At 38.1% G+C, this 23,259-nt stretch overlaps 1 long non-coding RNA gene across 3 annotated transcripts in view; it reads right to left on the reverse strand.

The window, feature by feature from the left end:
• Positions 1–22,686, reverse strand: part of LOC140705829 (uncharacterized) — a 132,040-nt gene extending 109,354 nt beyond the window's left edge. For 2 of the 3 annotated variants that reach the window (XR_013543743.1, XR_013543744.1), the window contains exon 1: positions 22,591–22,686. This is a non-coding gene — a long non-coding RNA (uncharacterized LOC140705829). The remainder of the gene's footprint in view (positions 1–22,590) is intronic. The other variant, XR_013543747.1, reaches the window with a different exon arrangement.
• Between the last annotated feature and the right edge of the window lie 573 nt (positions 22,687–23,259).

Here is a 23,259-nt window from a genome sequence, read left to right on the forward strand (position 1 = left end):
AAAGCAATCGGAAGCGGCAAAAAAGCGTGAAACCCAAATAGACTGTTTTCAACTATTTGTGCTATGCTGAAAAGAGGAGCTGGAGCGATCAAGGACAGTGATTTTTGTTATTTATTTCCTGTCCTCGATGGGAACACACTAACAGTAACTTTAATATACTTTTAAACCGAAGCTGGAGAAAGCTGGAGTCTGAGACAGCATAAATCATCAGCTTTGTTGAGGAACTGACGTTTACAACCTTTAAGTACTTTATGGCTTTCGGCTGGGAGAAGTAAACAAACAGCAAGCTGTGTCTCTCCAAGTGAGGTCTATTTTTTGAAATTAGGGATTGGAAAGCATTTTGTTCACTTGCCTTTTATTAACGATGGATATCACTGGGCAGATTTTAGACGCTATTCAGAATACAAAAGTGAATATTATGAAATGCGTTCAAGAACAGTTTGTGGAACTTCACATTGTTCTTTTGGATTTGGGGAAAAGAATGCAGAAATGGGAATCCCCGCAGAAACAGAGCGCTGGAGCAGAAGGAGACCAGCTCCCTTTGGAAGCACAGGAAGGAGAGAACTTGTTGGTTTGTGGAAAGCAGTGCAAAAGCATTAAAAAGCAGGTTAAGAAAACTGAGAGACATTGTGAGGAGGTGAACCAGAGGAATGGAAATGAAATGTGTCCTGATTTGGTGGGTGAATGTGGAAATTAGAAAAATAAAAAAAAAGCACAAGGGGAGATGGGGCGATTGCAAATTAGGCACTCCTTGGCTTCAATGGCAAGCTATGATGTTTGGGAACAATCCAAATAATCCAAATCAGAGACAAAATAGCTTAACTGGGTTCCACAGATGGCATTATAAAACTAGGAAAAAGGGATAATTGATAACAGTAAACGATTCTGATTATATTTGGAGATAAATGATGATTAAGAATTATCAATGATGTGATCTGGTACATGTATGTTGAATATAATATTAGAAATCGAGGATTTTTAAGGTACACTTTAAGACCTAAATCAACTATAGGTTAATAATGTTATGAGAGATCTGGATAATAGAACATGGCACATTATTAAGCTGGATAAATATAACTTGTGACTGTTTATGATGAATATAATATTAGAAATTGATGACTTTTAGGCATATATTTTATAGAAATGAAATGTAATATGTTGAAACTAGGAAGGCAAGATATTTGAGCATACCTACTCTCTGAAACATTGATACTATATGAAACCTTGTGTGGAATACACACTTGTATGGATTCTAATTCTAATTTTTCTTTCTTTTCCTGTTTTTGCTTTTTACGATGCTAGTAGGGATATTCTGAGGAATGATGGGAAGCCAAGGATGCAAGAGAAATAACTGTTAGAATTTAGTACGATTTTTTAGGATGGATCACATTTGGAATGTCTATAGAATAGATCTAGCAAAAAATATCCAAAAAATAAAGGAATATAACTATAATAAACTAAAGGAAGTGATTAAAAAGAAATTACAGGAATATGGTAATCTTAAACTATCCTGGTTCGGAAATATTGCATTGATAAAAATGAAAATTCTACCAAAAATTAATTTTTATTTAGAATGCTACCAATGCAGTTAACAGAGGATGATTTGAAATTTTGGCAAGGAATAATTAACAAGTATTGTAATGAAGGGAAGAAATCTAGAATAAATAAAAAGTACTGGTATAAAACAAGAAAAAAGGTGGTATAGGTTTAGCAAATATAATAAATTATTATTTGGCTAACCAATTGAGGTTTATCAGGGAATCATCGGAACTACAAGAAGATATAGAAAAATATCTATTTGGTATAGTTAAGAAAAATAAAATAAGTGAAATTAATAACCCATTTTTAAAGACATTGTTAAACATATGGTATAAGTGTAAAAAGAATTTATGTTCATCGTACTCTCCACTCAGATTAGTGACAGAAAAAGAAAATGTTCCTATCAATATGAAAGTGTATGTGGATTTATTTAAAGAAAAAAGTGATTAATTGAAAGATTGGTTGTATAAAATGAGATTGATAGATCAAATGAAACAAATATTTCAGAATAAGAGTATTTTGTGGTTGAATTATGTACAACTAGACAGATGGACAAAGGAATGGGTAAATAAATACAATAAAGGTAGAGAATATACAAAGTATGAACGATTTCTATTGTCATACGAGGACATTCAGATGACTGACTCAGTAAAAGTACAGTAAGTAAAATTCACTTCTTAATTTAGAGGAAGAAGAAAGTGAGATAGAGGGATTGAAAATAGTGTGGGAACAAGACATTGGAAAAAGAATAAATGAAGAAGAATGGAGGAAGATATGGAAAAAGAGGGTTTTAAGATTTATGTCGGTAAGAATAAGGGAAAAAATTTTAAAACTCAGTTTAGGATGGTATTTAACACTATTAAAAGTAAACAAGATTAATGCCAATCATCCGAATGTCTGTTGGAAATGCGAGAGAGAAGTTGGTACATACTTTCATATGTGGTGGGAATGTGAAAAAGTGCAAAGATTTTTGAAACAAATTTTCAAAGAAATAAGCTATATGTGTGAAAAAGATATAGAATGTAACGCTGAGATTGCTTTGTTATCAATATGAGAATGTGGAATACGACAAAATGACTAAAGAATTGATAACTAATTTACTAACAGCAGCTAGATTGATTATTGCTAGGCAATGGAAATTAAAAACTGAATTGCAAATTGAAGAATGGTACAAAGATATATGGAATATAGCAATAAATGATAAATTAACGTGTAATTTAAAGAGAGTTGAAAAAGTATAATTTTTATGAAATATGGGGCAAATTTTTGGAATATGTCCTAATAATAATGGGAAAAAGGGAAAGCTCCAAATCAAGAATCTATGCAGTTTTGGAGAAGAGGACAGTAGTGGTGGTGGTGGTGGTGGTGGTGGTGGTGGTGGTGGTGGTGGTGGTAGTAGTAGTAGTAGTAGTAGTAGTAGTAGAAGAAGAAGAAGAAGAAGAAGAAGAAGAAGAAGAAGAAGAAGAAGAAGATGGCAAGAGGTACATGGTGGTGGGGGGGCACAGTCATTGTATTTTAAGATTATATGTTATATGTATATGTTTTTATTTATGTTATAGTTATAGAAAATAAAAAAACTAAAAAATTAAATTTTTCCTATACAAAACTTATGAGCTATTAACTACTCTAACCAAACTAACTGAGTTTAAAAAGGTAGCGAAGAACAACAACAAACAAGCTGATCAAGATATTGCATTGTTACAGGACGGTTCTGACAAAGAGAGTAAAAATGCCAAACAGGAAACCAAGAATAGGGCACAAGAAGGATCTCTTTATGGATGTACAAGTAAAAAAAGAATATAGTTAGCAAAAAATAAGACCACATCATCATTAATTAAAAAGCCCAAGAATATTAAGAATGCAAATAAATCAAGAAAACCATCCGAAAAAATGAACTATCTTAACCTATTTAAACATCTTGAGAAGAACTCAAATAAAGAGGAAAAATCTTCCAGACTTGAAAGAAATTCTGAAAAGTTAGGTATTGGTGAAGCTTGACAAATATACACCAATCAGCAATCACCTCTACCATACAGGGTATTAGTGAGGATGGTATAAATGAAGTGAGAAATGACCCCTGGATTGATGTGCTGAAGAGCAACATCGAGAAGAGCACTCAATCAATAATCCAGCTGACAAAGCCTGAGAACAATGCAACATGGAAGCTGAGACTATTGACTCACACTCTAGCTTTCTGTGGATACCCAAACCCAAAAGGGATACTTAGACAGAATGAGCACAAATGGAATCTGGTAAATATCTTAGAATCCATAATCCCTGAATTAACTTCCACATCTCAAATTCTAAATGTGGAATATTTGTTCCTTGAATTAATATCAGGCCAAATGAAGTACCACAATTATACCCGCGCATGGGCAATTGTAAAATTTGAGGATAGTATAATAACCAGTAGGATTTATGGCAGAAGAAAGGATCTAGCTGCGAGAGGTATAACAGTCGTTAGGTACTTCCAAAATTTAGCACACCCGCTACCCCATATGCAAGGGAGACAGAAAAAGATAAACAAGTCTATGCCGTGGAGAAGCACACTGATGAGGATCTTATTCAAATTTTAGAAAACCATTCAAATGATGGGCAAAATGCTTATGGTTATCCCACAGAAACATGCAAGGATGATAGCCATACAAGGAAAAAGACCATTCCAGGTCTTGCTTGGCCAGATCGCCTCCTTTAGCAGACTGCCAATTTGTGAGCAGATGTCTATAGTACACCTACTGAAATGCCTGGTTGGAACTTTGAGGAATTTGGGACAGCCACCAAATACCAACGAAGACCTAGCAAACTGTCAATTGCCCGTATTTGGCTCCCCAGTAGTGACACAGACAAAGGATAGTGTTAAACCCCCTCCGGAGCCCATAATAACAATAAACAAAAGGACACTCAATTCTAACTTGACAGTGCCTGTGAACCATCCCGAGCTGTGCCTGATAGGTGAGGCACCCCTAGATGAAGCCCAGAGAAACTTTCCTGATATTACTAAGATAAATTGACAAACCCTGCAGCATAATGATACCATAGATAGAATCTGTTCCAGACAACCTGATACAGTAGCTATCAATGGGATAAAGGGGAGATCTTGAATGTAACACATGATCAACTCAAAGTTATCTCATGGAACATAGCACGGTGGACCTCGAAGCAACATGATCCCAACTTTCTGGAACATCTGAGGGCTCATGACATAATCTTTATTCAGGAAACATGGTTCACCAAACAAATTAAGCTAAATGGATATGGTGTATATGATGTGCCCGCTGAGGCCACCAAAAGGAAAGGTAAACCTAAAGCAGGTTTAGCAATATTGATATCTACTGCTCTCCAGGCATCTGTCAACTGGCTCCCCACTTGTGCGAAAATAGCAATGCCCGTGCATATAGTCTTTGGACCTAAGATCCTTTTTTTTTGGTCAAGGTTAGTATCCCACCCTTCTCATCTCAGAAAAGCACAAAACAAGGTTGGGAAGACCTGGAAAATTATACAATAGGACTAGAATGCAAACTCCCTAGAGCCAAGTTACTCATAATGGGGGACTTTAATGCAAGATTAGGCTCAAATAACAATGCACTCTTTTCTTCTAGTTTATGGGGGGTAGTTGACAATAAGATATTTGCCCCTAGCTATGATGAATGTCCAAAGATACTAAGGTGAATTATGGTGGCATCTCTATGATCCGAATGGTGCCCCGCCTTGGTCTTATAATATTAAACGGGTACCCCCACTATGACAAACACCATGAATTCATTTTTTGGTGAGTGACCTGAATCTTTGCCTCAGCTGTTCCGCATTTATCCCATGTCTGGCAAACACCAGTTTTTTAAACTCAGTGAAGTCTTTCAGCAGTTCCACTGGCATCTCTGCATAGACTTCTGCCAGGCTGCCACTGATTAAAGATCGCATAATGGTCATCTTCTCAGTTTCCCTTACTGAGAAGTCCACAAACGCTCTTTCCACGAGGGAAAAGAACACCTCAGGGCAATCTCCCTTGTGGTACACAGGGAATTTCTTCAGGTCAGTTTTAGACAGGCTGCCTTCCCCATTCCCTGGGTTCCCCTCATTATTATTGTTATTACTATTTCTACTCATTATCTCCAGCTTCTTCAGCTCAAATGCCATTTTCTCTCTCTCCAATTCAAATTGTCTTTGCCTCTCCCTTTCCCTTTCCTGTTTCTCTTCCTTTTCCCTTTCAAACGCCATTCTTTCTCTCTCTAATCTTTCCTCCATTTCCCTCACCCTCAGTTCATGCTGTTGGGCTAGGAGCATTTTTCTGAGTTCTGGGTTCTGTTCTCCCGTGCTCTCATCCTGCACTGAGCCAAATTCTTCCTCAGAACCTTGGTCTACCTGGGGATCTCTCACTTCACCCATTTCTGCTATTTGGCTTCGAGTTAAGGGCATAATCCCCCCAGAACAGGCTGCCTTCAAAAGTCAAGCCTCAAAATAAAGCGACGACTTTTTTCCTTTTGCCTCAGAAACAGCCTTCTATAGATTGCTGCTGTTCCTTCAGCACCAACTTGCAACTGTTGCCAGGCAGAATTCACCCCCTCTGCTAGATAGGATGGATCACATTTGGAATGTCTATAGAATAATTAGGTTGATGCAGCCAGATTCTTAAGAATGGAAATTTTGTATGGAATGCCTCCCCCCTGCCAATACATGTGGGGGTTTGTTTTTGTTTTTGTTTTTTTTGTTTTGGTTTCTGATTTTGTTAGTATTGCTTTGCCTTGTTTTTTTTTTCTTTATGAGTGTATGTCTTTGTATGTAGTAAAAAAAATAAAATTAAAAAAAATTCCTCCTGGTGTATATCAAGTCCCTCTGGACCCTTTCTAGCTCTAAACCTTCTAATTCCTTTCTTTTAGCTTGTATCTCTAGTAATTTTTTTATCATCTCTATCTATAAAATATTTACTTTCTAAATCCTTTAATGATTCTTCAATTCTTTTTACATTTTCCTCTCTCAATTTTTTTAATCTACAGGATTCTCTTATGAAAATTCCTCTTATAAGTGCTTTAATAGTGTCCCATAACACCTATTTTATTCCCATCTGCTTCATTAAATCAGTGGTTCTTAACCTTTTTGAAAGAAACGCCCCCTTGAGCCATTGAGGAAGTTATCATCGCCCCCTCCCCGCGGTGATATCTTTATTTATTTATTTATTTATTTATTTATTTATTTATTTATTTATTTATTTATTTATTTATTTATTTATTTATTTATTTATTTAAGACATTTAAATCCAATGACCCCTGAAAACAAAATTAAATTCCAAGAAAATGAAATGCCCCCCAAAAAGTAACATTTAATAATTTAGTTGCAAGTGAATTTTAAGACGCAAAAAGAAATATAAAAAGGGCATAAAAACAAATGCAGGAACTAAAAATTTCAAGACAAAAAGTCTGAAACTAAATTAAAATTGGAGGAAAATATATATTCATGCACACTGTAAAAAGGCTGCAGCCATCTGCACAGGTTTGGCTTGCTCCAGCGCCCCCCTACCGCCCCTTCTGCTCCAGCGCCCCCACGCTGCCCCTTTTCGTTCTACTGCCCCCCTGAAAAATGAAATTGCCCCCTGGGGGGCATTATCGCCCACGTTAAGAACCACTGCATTAAATGACCATATTTCCAGCCATTCTTTCTTGACTTTATCTATCATCTCTGTATGCTGAAAAATATTGGAGTCTATTCTCCATCTCCTGGCTTCTCTATAATCTTTCTTAACTTTCATTTCCATCACCATCAACACATGATCTGTTATTTTTATCACATTAATATTCATGTCTACTACTTTTGAAATTAAGTTTTGTGATATAAACATAAAATCTATTCTAGAATAACTATTATGTACAGCAGAAAAATATGTAAACCTTCTTTCATCTCCCTTCAATTCTCTCCATATATCTTTCAAATCCGTAGTATTTATTATCTTACTCAGGGGGGTATCCCTTTTATTCAACTCATCTTTTTTATATGTAGATTTGTCTTTCAACTTAACCAGAACCATATTGAAATCTCCTGCCATAATCATATATCCTTTCCTAACCTTTTCCATTTCTTTAATCACATTTTTGTAGAATTCTCCTTGGTTCATATTCGGTGCATAAACATTTACTAATGTATAATCTTCTTCCCTCATTTGACCTTGAATTATCAAATATCTACCATTACTATCTTTTATTATTTCTTTTACTGCAAATTCACAATGTTTAGATATTAATATTGCTACCCCTCTAGATTTAGAAGTCCCAAATGTTTTTTCATATATATGCATGTTTTGCAATTTCAATTCATTGACTCCATCCTTTGGTTGATGAGTCTCTTGTAGATAAATAATATCAACTTTACTTTTCTTTAATAATTATTCTATCCTCCTTCTATTTATTACAGACCATAGGCCTTTCACATTTAAAGTTGCTACCCTCATGTTTTTCCCCATATCCGTTCCATCCTCTGCCTCTTATTTGGTCCCTTTGTGCATCCCATAAAACATACACAAAAACAAAGACAACTAAAAAAAATCAATTCACCTACCTCTAATTTCCTATCCCTGTCCCTCTTACCTACATATAGGTATATACATCTAAAAAATGGTAAAACTCCAGATTTTGACAGATTAGGTTCAGAATATTATAAAACTTTTAAATCAATATTGATCCCTAAACTAAAAGTGCTCTATAATGAAATACTGGAAGGAGAGAGAATACCAGATTCTTGGAAACATTCATTAATAACTTTTATCCCAAAGCCTAATAAAGATCTAACAGACCCAAGTTCATATAGACCTATTTCACTATTAAATCAAGATGCAAAGATATTTACTGCAATACTTGTAAATAGAATTAATAAATTTATTACAAAATATACTAAAGAGGACCAGAATGGCTTTTTAAAGGGTAGGCAAATGGAAAATTTAATTAGGAGGGTTTTGAATATTATATACAATATAGAAAAAGATAAATTGAAGGCAGGCATTTTATCATTAGATATATTCAAGGCATTTGATTGCGTGGAATGGCCAATATTAAATATTTTGTTAAAGGGTTGGGGTTTTAGAAAGAAGTTTAGGGGGATAATAGATCAATTATATTTAGAGAATACCTCTGTAGTAATAGTTAATGACAGGATGACAGAACAAATAGCTCTAGGCCGAAGCACTAGATAAAGTTGCCCTCTTCTCCAGTTCTGTTTTGCTTGGTTATTGAAATATTGGCAAATGTAATAAGGAATGGTGACTTAATTGAAGGTATGGGAGAAAAGAAGATTAAAGATTAATTTATTTGCCGATTATTCCTTATTGACAGTGAAAAATCCATCAGAATGCATAGATAAAATTAGAATTCACTTAGAAAAATTTGGAAAAATAACTGGATTATGTATAAATTGGCAAAAATCTGAATTAATGTTGTTTAACCATAGTAGAGTAGAACAAGAAAGGTTTGTCGAAAAATATGTTTTTAAAATATGTAAATAAATTAAATATTTAGGAATAGATCTAGCAAAAAATATCCAAAAAATAAAGGAATATAACTATAATAAACTAAAGGAAGTGATTAAAAAGAAATTACAGGAATATGGTAATCTTAAACTATCCTGGTTCGGAAATATTGCATTGATAAAAATGAAAATTCTACCAAAAATTAATTTTTATTTAGAATGCTACCAATGCAGTTAACAGAGGATGATTTGAAATTTTGGCAAGGAATAATTAACAAGTATTGTAATGAAGGGAAGAAATCTAGAATAAATAAAAAGTACTGGTATAAAACAAGAAAAAAGGTGGTATAGGTTTAGCAAATATAATAAATTATTATTTGGCTAACCAATTGAGGTTTATCAGGGAATCATCGGAACTACAAGAAGATATAGAAAAATATCTATTTGGTATAGTTAAGAAAAATAAAATAAGTGAAATTAATAACCCATTTTTAAAGACATTGTTAAACATATGGTATAAGTGTAAAAAGAATTTATGTTCATCGTACTCTCCACTCAGATTAGTGACAGAAAAAGAAAATGTTCCTATCAATATGAAAGTGTATGTGGATTTATTTAAAGAAAAAAGTGATTAATTGAAAGATTGGTTGTATAAAATGAGATTGATAGATCAAATGAAACAAATATTTCAGAATAAGAGTATTTTGTGGTTGAATTATGTACAACTAGACAGATGGACAAAGGAATGGGTAAATAAATACAATAAAGGTAGAGAATATACAAAGTATGAACGATTTCTATTGTCATACGAGGACATTCAGATGACTGACTCAGTAAAAGTACAGTAAGTAAAATTCACTTCTTAATTTAGAGGAAGAAGAAAGTGAGATAGAGGGATTGAAAATAGTGTGGGAACAAGACATTGGAAAAAGAATAAATGAAGAAGAATGGAGGAAGATATGGAAAAAGAGGGTTTTAAGATTTATGTCGGTAAGAATAAGGGAAAAAATTTTAAAACTCAGTTTAGGATGGTATTTAACACTATTAAAAGTAAACAAGATTAATGCCAATCATCCGAATGTCTGTTGGAAATGCGAGAGAGAAGTTGGTACATACTTTCATATGTGGTGGGAATGTGAAAAAGTGCAAAGATTTTTGAAACAAATTTTCAAAGAAATAAGCTATATGTGTGAAAAAGATATAGAATGTAACGCTGAGATTGCTTTGTTATCAATATGAGAATGTGGAATACGACAAAATGACTAAAGAATTGATAACTAATTTACTAACAGCAGCTAGATTGATTATTGCTAGGCAATGGAAATTAAAAACTGAATTGCAAATTGAAGAATGGTACAAAGATATATGGAATATAGCAATAAATGATAAATTAACGTGTAATTTAAAGAGAGTTGAAAAAGTATAATTTTTATGAAATATGGGGCAAATTTTTGGAATATGTCCTAATAATAATGGGAAAAAGGGAAAGCTCCAAATCAAGAATCTATGCAGTTTTGGAGAAGAGGACAGTAGTGGTGGTGGTGGTGGTGGTGGTGGTGGTGGTGGTGGTGGTGGTGGTAGTAGTAGTAGTAGAAGAAGAAGAAGAAGAAGAAGAAGAAGAAGAAGAAGAAGAAGAAGAAGATGGCAAGAGGTACATGGTGGTGGGGGGCACAGTCATTGTATTTTAAGATTATATGTTATATGTATATGTTTTTATTTATGTTATAGTTATAGAAAATAAAAAAACTAAAAAATTAATTTTTTCCTATACAAAACTTATGAGCTATTAACTACTCTAACCAAACTAACTGAGTTTAAAAAGGTAGCGAAGAACAACAACAAACAAGCTGATCAAGATATTGCATTGTTACAGGACGGTTCTGACAAAGAGAGTAAAAATGCCAAACAGGAAACCAAGAATAGGGCACAAGAAGGATCTCTTTATGGATGTACAAGTAAAAAAAGAATATAGTTAGCAAAAAATAAGACCACATCATCATTAATTAAAAAGCCCAAGAATATTAAGAATGCAAATAAATCAAGAAAACCATCCCAAAAATGAACTATCTTAACCTATTTAAACATCTTGAGAAGAACTCAAATAAAGAGGAAAAATCTTCCAGACTTGAAAGAAATTCTGAAAAGTTAGGTATTGGTGAAGCTTGACAAATATACACCAATCAGCAATCACCTCTACCATACAGGGTATTAGTGAGGATGGTATAAATGAAGTGAGAAATGACCCCTGGATTGATGTGCTGAAGAGCAACATCGAGAAGAGCACTCAATCAATAATCCAGCTGACAAAGCCTGAGAACAATGCAACATGGAAGCTGAGACTATTGACTCACACTCTAGCTTTCTGTGGATACCCAAACCCAAAAGGGATACTTAGACAGAATGAGCACAAATGGAATCTGGTAAATATCTTAGAATCCATAATCCCTGAATTAACTTCCACATCTCAAATTCTAAATGTGGAATATTTGTTCCTTGAATTAATATCAGGCCAAATGAAGTACCACAATTATACCCGCGCATGGGCAATTGTAAAATTTGAGGATAGTATAATAACCAGTAGGATTTATGGCAGAAGAAAGGATCTAGCTGCGAGAGGTATAACAGTCGTTAGGTACTTCCAAAATTTAGCACACCCGCTACCCCATATGCAAGGGAGACAGAAAAAGATAAACAAGTCTATGCCGTGGAGAAGCACACTGATGAGGATCTTATTCAAATTTTAGAAAACCATTCAAATGATGGGCAAAATGCTTATGGTTATCCCACAGAAACATGCAAGGATGATAGCCATACAAGGAAAAAGACCATTCCAGGTCTTGCTTGGCCAGATCGCCTCCTTTAGCAGACTGCCAATTTGTGAGCAGATGTCTATAGTACACCTACTGAAATGCCTGGTTGGAACTTTGAGGAATTTGGGACAGCCACCAAATACCAACGAAGACCTAGCAAACTGTCAATTGCCCGTATTTGGCTCCCCAGTAGTGACACAGACAAAGGATAGTGTTAAACCCCCTCCGGAGCCCATAATAACAATAAACAAAAGGACACTCAATTCTAACTTGACAGTGCCTGTGAACCATCCCGAGCTGTGCCTGATAGGTGAGGCACCCCTAGATGAAGCCCAGAGAAACTTTCCTGATATTACTAAGATAAATTGACAAACCCTGCAGCATAATGATACCATAGATAGAATCTGTTCCAGACAACCTGATACAGTAGCTATCAATGGGATAAAGGGGAGATCTTGAATGTAACACATGATCAACTCAAAGTTATCTCATGGAACATAGCACGGTGGACCTCGAAGCAACATGATCCCAACTTTCTGGAACATCTGAGGGCTCATGACATAATCTTTATTCAGGAAACATGGTTCACCAAACAAATTAAGCTAAATGGATATGGTGTATATGATGTGCCCGCTGAGGCCACCAAAAGGAAAGGTAAACCTAAAGCAGGTTTAGCAATATTGATATCTACTGCTCTCCAGGCATCTGTCAACTGGCTCCCCACTTGTGCGAAAATAGCAATGCCCGTGCATATAGTCTTTGGACCTAAGATCCTTTTTTTTTGGTCAAGGTTAGTATCCCACCCTTCTCATCTCAGAAAAGCACAAAACAAGGTTGGGAAGACCTGGAAAATTATACAATAGGACTAGAATGCAAACTCCCTAGAGCCAAGTTACTCATAATGGGGGACTTTAATGCAAGATTAGGCTCAAATAACAATGCACTCTTTTCTTCTAGTTTATGGGGGGTAGTTGACAATAAGATATTTGCCCCTAGCTATGATGAATGTCCAAAGATACTAAGGTGAATTATGGTGGCATCTCTATGATCCGAATGGTGCCCCGCCTTGGTCTTATAATATTAAACGGGTACCCCCACTATGACAAACACCATGAATTCACCTATGTAAGCAGTGCTGTGGATTTTGTGCTAATCTCCCACTCTTTATCTAGAGAGGTAGTGGAATTTTCTGTAGGCCTAAGGCTGGATAGTGACCACCTGCCCCTTAATACCATCCTGCTACTTTCACAATCTGTGCATCTGAGTGCAAAACTTCATCTTCAAGATAAATTCCTAAGCTTCAAACAAAAGAGAATACATTGGACTGAGGAAACTCACAATAAGCTAGAAGGCTTCTTTGGCTCCGCTTAGGGGGAGTCCCTAAAAATTCAATCATAGGAGCCACAAATGCCACTGCTGCCAAATATAAAGATTCAATGCTAATCAATGTGATGAACATGGCCCTAACTTCCAAACAACTGCTTCCACAAGCCTCATTAAAGATAAACGGCCCCAAGTGGTTTGACAGAGAATGCCATGTAGTTAAAAAACAACTGAGAGAGGTATATAACAACTATAGAAAGGAAAACCTAAACATATTACCAGCGGAATATTATTATAATATTAATATTATAATATTAGTAAAAAATTAATAGCATGTAAAAAGAGACAAGCAATTCAAACGGGATGGAATGCATTAATAGAATGCACTTTAAATAAAAAATCTAAACTCTTTTGGGCTCTTGTCACTGATGCCCTGAGCTCGTCCTCGAACCAGCTCAGCAGTAACATCCCAGCAGATATCTGGGAACAGCATTTCTCTACTCTATTTGGGGACATCAAAGAGAATTCTACAGATTTCTCTCCACCTATAAATTTAAATGACACTCCTCCATGGAGGCCGGTCACAGTGACTGAAACAATAACCCTGATTAGAAGTATGAAATCAGGCAAAGCCCTGGGAACAGATGCCATTCTCCCTGAAATGGTAAAGGCTGACATGGATTGGTGGGCACCTTTGTTGGCAAACTTGTTTACCCATATCAACAACTCAGGTAAATTTCCCATCACTTGGTCCGACGACATGAAAATATCTTGGGGAAGGAACAGGCAGGATTTAGTAAGAATAGAATAGCAATTGAACAGTGTATCAATCCATCAATACTTTATTACGGTCAAAGACCAGTAAAACCAAATCAATATAAAATAGATAAATATAATTATGGCTTGGTAAGATCAGTCAGGGTAATATAATTCTATTAAAACATGATAAAACAACCCTTCTTTCCAGTTAATAACATCATGTTAATAGAAATAAAACCTCAGCCAGTGTTATATTAAAACATATCCATCTAAAATCAGCTACCCAAACATTTGATTACGAAAAACCACTGCTGCCGCACAGAATTTGGCCACTTGTCTTGTAATATAAGGGTTATTGTCAGAGAGTAGCAGCTGGACATAATCCTCCTCTGATCTCCTGGGAAATTTACAAATAATAGATGATAAATGCTTCATACGAAGATCCTGATAGCAAGTACAGAAAAGGAGAACATGACCAATTGATTCAACTTTCTCACTTTTACAAAGGCAGAGACAATCTGATGTAGGCAAACCTCGAAATTTTCCCTCCAAAAGCTTAGAAGGAAATACATTGAGCCTAGCTAGCGTAAAAGCCCTTACGGCTTTAGATGACATAGTGCTGGCTAAATACAAGGAGGTGATAAAAGCACATTTCTTAAGAAAATTATACTTCCCTAACTGGCCAACATGGTCCTGTAGTTCAATGTCCCAAACGCTTAACTTCATTGCTTTGACAGCATCCTTGAGACCCATTGCTATAAGTATGCTGGGGGAAAAGCCAATTTTCAATAACTCTTCATTTATATGCTTCTTCCACTGTGACTGAAAGGAATCTAGTAGGGTCAGTGGGGCCAAGCCTTCTAATGCAAAAATCAGTTTAAGTCAGTATTTCACCATAAGGACTTTAGCCCGTGCTTTGATGGATATTAACCCAACCTCTAAGTGAAGAGCCACATTGGGAGTACAAGGTGGAACTCCAAGAATGGCTCTCACGAATTTGGTCTGGACAATCTCCAGAGGTTGTAGATTAGCACAAGTGAATAGTTGAGAGCCATGAAACATTTGTGAAATAATCCTGGCCTTAAAAACTTGTATTGCCGATGGTACATATTTACCCCCATCAATATGGAAAAATCTTCTTAGTGCTCCAGTATTTTTCTGGGCACTCATTGCTGCGTGGTTTACATGAAGAGTGAAAAACTATGCCAAGGTATTTGTAGCAAGCTACTTGCTCTACAGGGTGTCCATTTAGAGACCAATTATGCTTTATTCTCCTTCTGCTCACAACCATAATCTTGGTTTTAGCATAATTAATTATTAGTTGTTCTTTATTACGTTAAGAGGAGAAGGATCTCAGGAGTCTTCTAAATCCTATGCACGTTGTTGACAATAAAACAGCATCATCAGCATAGAGTAGGATTGCAATTGGGTGAGAGGCAAGTTTGGGTTGATGAAAATTGCCTGGAGGCTGTACAGGAATGGATGCAGGAGAACGGGCTGAGGCTGAACCCGGACAAGACGGAGGTACTGAGGGTAGGCTCCCCCACACCTGGGGACAAGGGAAACTCCCTCATTTTTTGGGGGGTGACCTTGCCCGCCAAGGATGGGGTCCGTAGCTTGGGTGTCCATCTTGACCCGGCGCTCACCATGGAGACCCAGGTGGCGTCCGTGGTCCGTTCCGCTTTTTTCCATCTCAGGCGGATAGCCCAGCTGCGGCCCTACCTTGATGTGGGGTCTCTCACCACTCTGGTGCATGCGCTTGTAGTCTCGAGATTAGACCACTGTAATGCGCTCTACGTGGGGCTACCTTTGAGATTGCTGCGGAAACTACAGGTGGTGCAGAATGCGGCGGCCAGACTACTCAGTGGGCTGAGAAGATACCAACATATCTCCTCCACTCTGGCCGCATTGCATTGGCTGCCCATCCGATTCCGCATTGATTTCAAAGTGCTAACGCTTACTTACAAAGCCCTAAACGGTTTAGGACCTCGATACTTGGCGGAACGCCTTCTCCCACCTAGATCTACCCGTGTCACTCGCGCGAGCCAGGAGATAAGGCTGAGGAGCCTAACGCCGAGAGAGGCCCAAAAGGAAAAGACCAGAAACCGGGCCTTCTCGGCGGTGGCTCCTCGCCTTTGGAACAACTTGCCCCCTGAGATTCGCGCGGCTCCCTCGCTGGGCATTTTTAAGAAACAACTAAAAACATTGATGTATAGGCGGGCCTTCCCAACAGAAAACCCTTGACGATCTTTTTTCTTTTTCTTATTCTGCTCTTTATTTTTATTTACGTTTCTGCTGTAAAGTCTTAAAATTACATTGTTATTTTTACTGTAAGCCGCCTAGAGTGGTCTAATATGATCAGATAGGCGGGATAGAAATAAAATAAATAAATAAATAAATAAATAAATAAATAAATAAATAAATAAATAAATAAATAAATAAATAAATAAAAATCAGGGTTACTTAAATTCCCAACTAAGCCATTGATATAGAAGTTGAACAAGGTGGGTGCTAGTATGCAACCTTGTCTCACTCCATTAAGTACAGGGATTTGGTTGCATAAGATCCCTGCAGAGTTACAAAGAACCTGCAAATGCGTATTTTCATGGAGTCGTCACATCAATAGGAGAAGCCGTTTATCAATACTTGTGGATTCAAATTTTGACCACAGGCGTTCCCTTGGTATGAGGTCAAAAGCAGATTTGAAATCTATGAAGGCTGCATATAGAGCACCACCTTTGGGGGCAGAGTATTTAGATGCCACGTGGTGTAAGATAAGACCCTGGTCTATGTTGGATCTTCCTTGCCTAAATCCTGCTTGTTCCTCTGCAAGTATATTCTCCTCAAGTAGCCAATCTTGTAATTTGCCCAATAAATGCCTTGAATATAATTTACTAATGGTGTTTAATAGACTTATTGGTCGATAATTAACAGGATCCTCTCTGTTTCCTCTTTTATAAATTGGGACTATGATGGCTAGGCCCCAGTCCTCAGGAAAACATGCTGTTTTATCAATCCAGGTGAATAAAGAGGCTAGTACAGGAGCCCACCAGTCAGAGTTGGACATTATAAAGTCAGGTGGGATATAGTCGGTTCCGGGAGCCTTGCCTGGTTTAAGTTGCTTAACTAGCATTAAGATTTCCCTTGGAGCAACTGGGGGCCATTCAGGTGGATCAGGCTCATTCTGAGAAATTAAGGTACTAGCTGAATGGACTGTGAAAATACTTCGAAAATGTTCCTCCCATATACTAGGCAATATATAGAAATCTTGTTTGGGAGTATAAATTAGCGTTCCCTTTGTTACTATCTTCCAGAAGGAGGCCGAGTCCTTCAAATTGGAAGCAGTTATCAAACATTGCCAGGTTTCCCTCTGTGCTTGAAGCTTTTTACTTTTAACTAGAGCCTTGTACTTCTTCTTAAGCGTAAACCAATCTGTTGGAATTCTAGCCAGGTTTGAATCCACGCGACGGAATGAGCACCCGTCACTTGTCCCAGCTCCCGCCAACCTAGCGGCTCGAAAGCATGCAAATGCAAGTAGATAAATAGGGACCACCTCGGTGGGAAGGTAACAGCGTTCCGTGTCTAAATCACACTGGCCATGTGACCACGGAAAGATTGTCTTCGGACAAAATGCTGGCTCTATGGCTTGAAGAGCGGGATGAGCGCCGCCCCCTAGAGTCGGACACGACTGGACAAAAATTGTCAAGGGGAACCTTTACCTTCTGTTCTCTTTAGGCCCTATAGGTGACCAGTAACTCATGTTTAGCTGTTTTGCACTCTGAATCAAAGCAGGGCTTTATATGGAGAGAACCATTAATCAATTTGCATGTCTTTTACAAGTTAGAAGAGTTTGTAAAGATTGTACCATGTGTTTGTAAGCTCTAAGACTGGTTCCACTGAACTAAGAGAAGTAATTACCGTATTTTTCGCTCCATAAGATGCACCTTTCCACAAGACGCACCAAATTTTTAGAAGAAAACAGGAAAAAATAATTTGTTTTCTTCTCCTAAAAATTGGTGAGCCTTATGGAGAGGTCCATCTTATGGAACACACCCTAGGACCCTTTGGAGGCTCGCCCTGCCCCCCCTGGGGGTCAGAGGGGGCAAAATCGCCAGCCCCCTCTGGCCCAGCGGGGGGGCAGGGTGAGCCTCCAAAGGGTCCTAGGGTGTGTTCCAGGACACTTTAGAGACTCACCCTGCCCCCCTCGGGGGCCAGGGGGGTAAAATCACCAGCTTCTGGGAGTGTTTGGAGGCTCCCCAAGCTTCCAAACACTCCCAGAAGCTGGCGATTTCACTGGCGCTGGTCCCGTGTGGGGGTGGGAGGAGCATGGCAAGGGTCTGAGTGAGCTTCCAGGACCCTTGAGACGTTTCCCCCACCTGGAAGTCATCTGTCATCACACGAGATTGTTGCGGAGGAATATAAACATTGATAAGTAGTAACAAACAAGTAGCAATCTTCAGTGTCAAGGCAGAAGCTATCCTGTTGGAAAAATCCCATGCCACTACTGTTACCTGTAACTTTGTTGATAAGAAAGCGACCATACCACCCTTGGGTCGACCACCTCTATCACTGGGCGAGGCATTAATAGAATATGCCACATATCCATTTAACATTGGCTCCTTCAAAGACCACGTTTCTTGTAGTAGAATAATATCGGAGTTACTGATATATTCAATGAAGGCAGGATCTGAAGCCTTCGTCTGCCAGCCTGCAATATTCCAGAACAAAAATTTAATTGCGGGACTCTCACGCTGAAACATGGGATCTACCAAGTCTGATAGCTGAGGAGGTCATGGGATAAGGATGGCTCTAACTGAAGGGGAGAAGATGCCCTAACTAAATTAAAATTAGTTTGCATACTAACTTCATTTCCTGAAACATTGGATATAGTATGCTTGGCACCATAGGGTTGCTCTCCACCACCTCCACGCTCTAGGCCCAATGGGTCCATCACCTTCAAAGAATAGCTCCTGTCACACTGTCAGTCCTTGTGGTAATAATCAATTTCTTGCCTGAAGGACTGTTTAGAAAGCCCATAGGTGTTAACTCGCCCTAAAATCTCGTCATTCCATCTACTTTTCTTCTTTTTAAATCTTGGGTTCAAGCTTCTATTTCTTATAATGACTAGTATTGGGTAACCTGCAGCCAAATCCGGATCCACACTGGGTAGGTTGGTAGATAAGATATTCTTAGTCTGTGGGTGTAGCTGTTGTGGACCCCGATTGGAGGGTTGAGCCCTCTGCTTGGAGGAGTGGATTGTATCCGAAGTTAGGGAGTCCTTAAGTTGGTCAGTGCCACTATCCTTAAGAGTCCTCTTGGAGTTAAGTTTCTCTCTCTGAGCGTCCTTAGCTTATCTTTCAGCATGCTGGATATCAACACCGGGTTCCTTCCCTTTTGCAGTATACTTTGCTGATTCTATTAGTTTAAATAAAGGTTTAAAATTCATTCTTCTTTTTTTGGATGTTCGTTTCCGGGCCTCCTTTGTCTTCACAGGTTTGGGCTTGGCCTTTGCCGAATGTAGGTCAGATGCCTTTTCTCCAATATTTATGGGATCCTTTCCTGGAGGATAATGTTTTGCGCTTGAAGAGACCATTGCCAACAAAGGTTCTAGAGAGTCTGCCTTAGGTGGTATAGCAGCAATAGGATTTCTCTGAACCTCTGTCTGAGAACTTACACATAGAAGTAACTCTTCTAGTGAAGGCTTATCAATTCTGTCAATAGTTTTTGGGGACAGATTGTAATAGTTCATCTTATCAGACGCACACCGTGTATGATCAGCCTGGCTCTGACTCTGGTTCAACTGGTCAGTTGTATTTTTTGCAAGATGCATCCTATTTTCCATCAGATGATCTGCTATAGTGGCCACAGATTGGTTTATTTCCTTTAATGTATCTCTAATTTCTGCTAAAAAGCCCTGTATTCTACAGCTACCCGGATTCTTCGGAGGAGTTGCTTTATCACAGTCCAAGGAGACTAATTTACAGGATTGAGAAGAATCATGTCCCCCTGTTACTGGTGTAATGTCTAGTTTCTGGCATTTCAGCCTTTGTACAGTTCAACTTCTGCTCCCTAAGGGTCTCAGCATCGTTTGGCAGCAATGAACCATCAGAGCCCAAGGCCAGGTCTGGTGCAAAATCTGACAGTCTTAACTTGCCAAAATCTACATTCACCGTGCTATTTAGCAGGCTGCCTATTAACTGGCTACTTTCCTGTAACTGCCAGTTTGTCAAAAAGCTGTCAGATAAGTCAATATGAGGAGTAACAGAATTCTTTATATTGCTTGTTACAGGTGTCAATGAACTAACAAAGTAAGTTATCTTAGTTTGCTTCAGTTTCCTTGGAACAACAGGGTAGACTTTAACACAATGTTTGGCAATATATGTGTTAAAGTTCCCAAGAGGACTAGAAGGCTTGGAAATGCTGTGGCCACATAACTGGGCCTACGATGTCCTCTCATGGAAATGGGCTCTATACTACATTCAGAGATTAAAAATCAGCCTTTGATTCTGTCCCAAGAGACATTCTATGGTCAAAAGTATACAAAAAACCTCTACAGATAAGAGACTCCTGTATCTTATTAAATGTCTTTATCAGGCACCACACTCCGTGTTAGATGTGGTACAGAAGGAAACCTGAGAAAACCTATTCAGGCTAATAAAGGGGTTCGACAGGGCCCCCACACTATTTAACCTGTATTTAAATTATCTGTTTGGGTGGTGTCTTGGAACAGACTTCAATCCTCCTAGATTGGCGGAGACCAAATGCCCCCTACTGCTTTACACAGATGATGCTGTCCTTCTGTTGCTATCGAAAAGAGGACTTAAATGGCTGATCCGCACATTTATGACCTACTGTGAGAACAACCACTTGGTTCTAAATTTTCTTAAAACCAAAATTATGGTTTTCACTCATTCTGTAACAACTAGAAAATGGACAATTAATGGTTCTTGTATTGAGCAAATAAAACTGCTAAAGTACCTACAGTAGGTATTAGATTCCACCATAAACTTTGCTGGGCTGCCCATAGAGGGACCATAATTCAAGCAACCCAGAGCATGCAGAAAGCTATCTTGCATTTCTTTTCTTTACTAAGGGGGGACAATTTATTCCAGCTGTTATTCAAGTTGTTAAGCTCAAGATTCTGCCCCAACTGTTATATGGTATACCAAGTTGGATCCTAGGATTTCACACATATAGAGAGTGTTCTTTCAAATTTTCTAAGATCCATTCTGGGAATGGCAAGATGCGTCCCTGCAGCTGCCTTACGATTAGAGACTGGTCTAACATCACTAGAATGCAGCGCGTGGCTATCTGCTTTTAGATTTTGGAACAAGGTAATACATGCTGATCCATCTATGGGATATCTTAGCCTTCTACAGAAATATTCCATAATAGCTCATGGCTTAAAGCTTTTCCAGTCAAACAGCATCTATTAGGGCTCTCTTTTGACTTTCATTATGCCCAGGAATCCAAGGCAGCCAACTCTATCTTAGAAAAGCGGATCCCCGTCATAAGTTGTTGGAATTTCAGCTTGAGTAAATACAAAACAATAGGCTTAATTAAATAATTGGTTGTTTACACTATAACTGATAAAAATTATTGCAAGAATACATTAATTTAAAAACTGAGAGACAATCTGGATAATGGCCGTATGGATTATGAATTTTTGACTATAGTATTTTCATATACTTTTCTTATATATTTTTTAAAAGCCTTCTTGTAGCAAAGGTATAGACAGAGCAATGTCACAGTGGAAATCTTTTATTTTATTTCTATCCTACTTTTCTTCCCTACCAGAGACCCAAGGTAGCTTATTGCTAGAAGATCCCAGAACACGATTGCATGATCTGGGGATTGCTGGGTGAACACTCTTATTTTTAAAAAATAATAACTAAAAAACTCTACCGAAATCGACCCTAGTTTGGCTGAGATCAAAAGTAGACCGTCTGCTAAAAATATGCTGCATTTGGTACTGATTTGAAACCCAGCTTAAAAGTTACCTATATTTTTTTCTTTGGGCTGCCTGCATTTGTAGAATTTCCTTATAGAATATTGACAATTATTGCTCCACTCCTGTGCAGCCATAACTAATAATATAATAATCACTCTCACAATCATCTCTCCCTAAAGGGACAATTATCTCAGCCAAGGAGTCACTGTGGGTGCAAAACTACCAATTTGAGTACATGATGTAGGTCCTTTAGGGCTAGAAGTGCATAGTACATGCCCCACAAACAAGCCCAACCTAAAAGAGAACACTTGACAACTTAGTAAAGGTAAAGGTAAAGGTTCCCCTTGACAATTTTTGTCCAGTCGTGTCTGACTCTAGGGGGCGGCGCTCATCCCGCTCTTCAAGCCATAGAGCCAGCGTTTGTCCGAAGACAATCTTTCCGTGGTCACATGGCCAGTGTGATTTAGACACGGAACGCTGTTTACCTTCCCACCGAGGTGGTCCTTATTTATCTACTCGCATTTGCATGCTTTCGAACCGCTAGGTTGGCGGGAGCTGGGACAGGTGACGGGTGCTCATTCCGTCGCGTGGATTCGAACTTACAACTGCTGGTCTTCTGACCCTGCAGCACAGGCTTCTGCGGTTTAGCCCACAGCGCCACCACATCCCTGTGCTTGCCAACTTACAAGGCAGCAAATCATTGACTATATGGTTCCTTTGATAGCACAACAGCCTAGTCAGCTAGGATCTCTCAATACTTACAGTAGCAATTAGTGACCTTCTCAAGTCCTCACTGGATTTAGGTGCAAGTCGTGCTGTTCAAGAGACCACTTCTCTGTTGAAGAATTATATTTGTTTTTGTTAAGAAAACAAAGTAGTTGCATTAGAATACAGTTGTAGCTTTAAAAGGCATAAACATTAGGCATATCCAGCAGTTACAATGATTAAATTAAGTTCAGTATTCCAAAGTAAAATAAGAAAAACTAAAATTAAGCTAAGTAATCTTCTTTGCACTCTCTACATGTTAGCATCTAGAGAAGCTGGGCTATTTCTCCCCCCTCTCCTCCTTCAAAAAACCCTAACCTCTCACATTCCACAACATCCATGAACAAGGATCACATACATGAAAAACCATTTTCTACATACCTTTGGATCACCTTCTTTATGACACTTCCAAGCTGTTAAACAATTAAGAGCAAGTGGGTGTAAAACAGTTCACCTCCCACATTTCACAGGAGAAGATCCGGGCCTCTTTGGCCTTGCTCCCTTATCTTTGTTCCTGGCCGCACAATTCTAACAACTATCTGATGAGAACATTTCAGTGCTTTCAAATCTATCTTACACAGAACCTAACAGACTCCATCTTTGTATGACTACAAGTCCCAGTTTCCTTCTGTTTCCTCACAATCACATGCTGTCAAGTCAATTCTC

The sequence above is a fragment of the Pogona vitticeps genome, chromosome 3 (assembly GCF_051106095.1).
Source record: "Pogona vitticeps strain Pit_001003342236 chromosome 3, PviZW2.1, whole genome shotgun sequence".
NCBI lineage: Eukaryota > Metazoa > Chordata > Lepidosauria > Squamata > Agamidae > Pogona > Pogona vitticeps.